Genomic DNA, 5742 nt, shown 5'->3' with positions numbered 1-5742 from the left:
GAGGCCCTCTTTTCCTCTTTTTTGCTTTACTCACCATTATGATAAACTTCGTTATAGTCTCTTAGTAGGAAGAGCATTTTTTAAACGGGAAGAGAACCTTTCTTCAGTGAGGGACTTATATGGTGGTGTTCTTACAGAAGGGAAGGGGATTATATCCTGGCCACCTTGAAACAAATGAGCACACATTAAAGTGTTTTTATGGGCTGAATGTTCGTGTCCCCTCAAAATTAGTATGTTGAAATCCTAAACCCCAATGTGATGGTATGAGGAGATGGGATCTTGGGAGGTGATTAGGTCAAGAGAACAGAGACTTTGGAAATATAGGAAACTTCTTTTTATTTTTATTTTTTTTTAAAGATTTGTTCATTTATTTGTTTGTTTGTTTATACATACAAGCACTGGGTACAGTCAGAAGCACAGGAGGGTGAGAGAACTCACCAGAGCCAGAGCGGGGAGCAGAGCAGGCAGAAGGACCGAAGTACACTGCTGAGGGGAGCAGCAGGTGGCAGGAGAGGTCTGCGCACCATGTGGGACCCTCCTCCAGTGGCCAGGGAGCAGCCGGGGATCGAACTGGTGCCTCAGAGGCTGCAGGCAGCTTCGCAACCCAGCACCCAACCGCTGCGCCACCGGGGAGGCCCGGAAACTTCTTTTTAAAAAAATAATATATAGTAACCCAAAGAACACAAAAACACTTATTCAAAGAAGTATATGGGCCCCCTCCCCATGCTCATTACAGCATTATTCACAACAGTCAGGAGTTGTGAACAATCTAATACCTTTGCCCACCTGTGACTATGCAGGTGCCTCTTCACCAACACTCTCCCTCTGCAGGGCAGCAGCTTCCTGCCTGTCTGTGACTTGTCAAGGCTGCCCACCTGCAACCATGCAGGCCTCTCTCAGCAAACCTGTCCCTTTCAGGGCAGCTTTTCTGCCTGCTTGTGTCTATACAAGTTTTCTTTATTCGTCCGTCCCTTTCCCTAATAAACCTGCTCTTAAAATATATATATATATATATATATAAAGAATGGATAAAGAAGATATTGTATATATACATAACACAATACTACTCAGCTATAAAAAGATGAAATCCTGCAATTTGCAACAATAGGGATGGACTTAGAGGGGATTATGTTAACTGAAATAAGTCAGACAGAAAAAGACAAACACTGCTTTGATTTCACTGACATGTGGAAGATAAAGAAACAAAACAATGAAGAGACAAAACTTTTAGGCTATAAGAAAAAAACAGTGGTTACCAGAAGGGAAGAGGGGACAAGGAATGAGTAAATGTGGTTAAAGTGGTCAAATGCAGGAAAAAGACTAATTGCAATAAAGTAAAAATCAAAATCAACAAGCAAATATAGACCAGAGACACACTACAGTGGGGGGCGGGGGGAGGAGAAGAGGGATTAGGGTCAGAATAAGGGGGTGGGAATTGTATGGGGAATATAACCAAAATAAAAATGCATGCATTGTGCAAAAATGAAAAATGGTCTAAGAATTATATAAAATAAAATAATTTATAAAAAAATAAAGTGGTCAAATGTATGGTGATGGATGGAGATGGGAATTTTGGTGGTGAACATAACGTAGAGTATACAGATGTTGATTTATAGGGCTGTACACCTGAAATATGTAAAATGTTACAAACCAATTTTACTTCAATTGAGTAAAAAGTTATGAGGACAGGGCAGGGGTGGGGAAGAGAGAGAAAGAAAGTGTGAGTGCGAGTACAGGACTGTAAGAAACTAGCACAAAAACCATTCTGGAGACACAGGTCATGCCAGGGAAACTGAGGGACCATTCTTACTCAGACTCATTCAATGCTGGGAGTATACTTTAAAAGTTCTCATCATAGTGTTATAGGGCAGGGAGAGGGGCACCCCAGGCCCTGCAAACCTGCCTGCTCTGAATAGGTTCTGCCATCTGCCAAATGAATGCATCAACACAAAACATATGAGACTTTAGTGGGAAGGAACTTTAATGCAATTAGGAAACAATACAGGAAAGGCAAAGAATATAGTTTCCAAATCAAGCACCCAAATTTACCCGTCCCCTCATGGGTAAAAGTCTACCCAAGCAGGATTGGCCCAGAGCAAGGCCTCAAGGCCTGCCACAAGTCTAAAGCATTTTCCAGTGGGGACCCACAGAAAAAGATCAGAAAGAAGCAGACAACTCTGGAGGGAAAAGAGCAAAATCAAAATCAAGACAAAAACCGCCATTGTCACCACCCCACTGGGCTCTCACCCACATCTGTGTCAACCAGTTCATGACCAAAAGGCAAGCTCAGTTTCTTCACATGTCTCTCGGCTCCATGTGCCTCCTCCAGGTCTCCTTCTGGATCTCCATCCTGCTTCCTTCCTTCCTCAGTCTCCCTGAAGCTTCTTCTCTCCCTGCTCAGCTCCACCCTCCTTTTGGGTGGGGCAGGAAACCTGGAAACTCCCCCTTTCCTGGGGACCACCCTGTTACAATAGTGCCCCACTGGTGGCACAGGGGTTAAAGACAGCATTATCAAGCTATTGCCAGCCACTGCAGTGCAAGTTTGATCCCTGGCTGCCCGGGGAGCAACCCACATGGCACAGCAGACCTCTCCTGCCTCGCCCTTTGCTCCCCTCAGCAGTATATTTCAGTAGATCCTCCTGTTCAGCTCCCCACCTCTCTCTCTGGTGAATCCTCTTACCCCCTCCACCTCTGGCTTACACCCTAGTTCTTACATGCATAAAAATCTTTTTTAAAAAAAAGTTCTCATGTAAGAAAAGAAATTGTTGGTTTCTCACCTGTCCTTCTGGGATATCAGTTGTTTCCATACCAAACTGGATGAGAGGCAAGGCAGAAGTTAATCAGGAGACTACAGTAGCTCCTGGGGGAGAATGAGGACCTGGCCCACAGTAACAAGATTGTGTTACACAGAAATCTCATTTATTTGGCTGCCATCACAGATGCCAGCCTAGGCAATGCTACCAAAAAAAGTGGAATAATCTTTCATTTGCCAGTTATATGAGTAATTGAATGTGAACAATTTCCTATGAAATGGAGATAGATCTTTAAGCTGTCAACTGCTTAAAACACAAATAAAACCTCTGTGGCTCTTACAAATCTGAAAATGTGAAGAAAGCTACTAACTCACAATTCTCAATGTAAAGATTCATTTTAATAGGTAAGCTGATTCCCACAACAGATTGACTTCAGGTGTCCTCTATCCCTGAAGTAGACATGTTGGGTAACAAAGACATTGTGGTTATCTTTAGGCCTGTCTTTTTAGTTTCAACCTGATGGGGCCATCAGCGGGAACTGACAGGACTCCCAAGTGAGACCCTGTCAAACAGACATCTGTGTGCTCCCTCCTGTCAGTTTGTTCTTGTGGACACCCTGATGGTTCTCTCAGGTTGCTTTACAATAAAGTTTGCCTTTCCAAACAAAACAAAAAACCTGTATGGTGCCAGATGATTATTAGACTTTTTGTGAGCAGGTTACACTAGAGATAAACATGGAATCTTTATATACCTTAAACCAAGATAATGCAAACATACCTCAATTAAAACTAAGTAACTAAAAAACAAATGACAAGAGAGTCATCCACCCCCACGCACTGAAGACCCTCTGAATGAAATGAGGGAATATAGCAGAAGTTGTTAAAATGATCTGGGCTCTTTACCACAATCATAATGCTGAGCTTCAGGAGCGGAACCAGGAGACTCTTTCATGCTGACTTTTTTTACCTTTCTTTCTTTTGGTGTAATGAGATAAAGATAGAGCAAACCAAGAAACTAGGTGATGGTACCCGCAGAAGTCTTTGGGGGAGAGATCACCAACACCTGCAGACTCCAGTTCACCAAAAAGGGTGTTCAGCTTGGGGAGTGATGGTTCCCTGTCAGCAGAGATGGAAAACTTCTCCAATATCTGCCTGTTCTGTTCCCCACTCTGTCTCTGGTGAATCCTCTCACCCTACCACACACACCTCTTGCCTGTACCACAGTTCTTGTATGCATAAATAAATAAATCTTTTAAAAAAATAAACAAAATCACCACCTCCACACCCCCTATCCCACACCACCCCTAAACCCCTTCCCCCACTCCAGCGCCTACCGCCTGCGGGTCAGGGACCCTCAGCAATTTGGAGTAAAAGCCAGAGGAGAATATCCTTCCTGCTGAGACCTCTGCGGTGGGGGAAACTTTACTGCCTTTATCCTAGGAGCCAGGTTCCTAATTAAAGCAGGAAACATAGTTTATTTTTTTTTTAATTTTATTTTTTTTTTTATAGAGGCATGCTTTATTTATTTGTTTGCTGGTTTGTTTGTTTGTTTTGTTTATACATGCACTGGGTACAGTCAGAAGCGCGGGAGGGTGAGAGAATTCACCAGAGCCAGAGCGGGGAGCAGAGCAGGCAGAAGGACCAAAGTACACTGCTGAGGGGAGCAGCGGGCGGCAGGAGAGGTCTGCGCACCATGTGGGACCCTCCTCCGGTGGCCGGGGATCAGCCGGGGATCAGCCGGGGATCAGCCGGGGATCAGCCGGGGATCAGCCGGGGATCAGCCGGGGATCGAACCGGCCACGGGCAGCTTCGCAACCCAGCGCTCAACCGCTGCGCCACCGGGGAGGCCCCAGGAAACATAGTTTAAAAGGTGGCAGAGAAAAACAAGACCTTGCCCTATAGCCTGGGCAGTGGGGCGGATATCTGTGATTTTCTCGGGCTGACCACCAAACCACTATTGTTTTTTTTTTTTCTCTTCTGATTGTCCCTGGCATTTACCTCAGTACCTTCTTTTAAAATTTTTATTGACATAACATTGGTTTATAACATTATACGATTTCAGGTGTACCATTTTATGAATCAACATCTGCGTACATTGCAACATGTTCACCAGCAAAAGTCTAATTTCCATCTCAGACAGGAGTATTCCTGAGCATTCCTGAGCATTCCTGAGTTATATTTACAGCTGTTTGCACCCCTTTGTGGATGGAAAAAGGAAGCTGCAGGACCCTGAGCCAGATTACGAGGCATGTATGAGGCAACCAAAAGTGACCCACAATAGAGAACTCATTATAACACTAAAGTTCCCACCTCTGGACAGGATTTGGCCTCCGTTTTCTGAATATGCAATGTTTACAACCAAGCCTACACCACTAGTGGACCGCAGACTTGATGATGGCATTTCTGGATTTTTTTTGACAGTTGTAGAAAAAAAAACAGAAACAGAAACATATGCCAGCTTACTTACGACAAAGGGAAATGCATTCAAATGATTAAGAAGTCTAAGGGCAAGAGTATAACCAGACCTCAGAAGTCATGTGATTCAGGAAATGAAAGCCCATAGGGAGTCAAACAGAATTTACTTTTTTTCCTCCTTCAGTTTTATTGAGATATTATTGACATTCAGCACTGTATAAGTTTCAGGTCCACAGCATAATGACTTGACCTACATATATTGTGACATTCTACCACAGTGATTTTAGTTCACATCCATCATGTCAATGAGATATAAAGAAGACTAGAAAATGATTTATCTTGTGATGAGAACTTTTAAGATCTTTTCTTTTAGCTTCCAAATATACCATACAGTAATATTAGCTATAAAGTCATTATATTGTACATTGCATCTCCAGTAACCATGTATCTTATAACTGAAAGTTTGTATATTTTAATCACCTTCCTTCAATTCCCCCCCTCCCTACCACCACCATCCTCCACCTCTGGAAACTACAAATCTGATCTGTTTCTGTGAGTGTTTTTTGTTTTTAAGA

Source organism: Talpa europaea, assembly GCF_964194135.1.
Source record: "Talpa europaea genome assembly, chromosome: 12".
NCBI lineage: Eukaryota > Metazoa > Chordata > Mammalia > Eulipotyphla > Talpidae > Talpa > Talpa europaea.
This window is presented reverse-complemented; position numbering follows the sequence as displayed.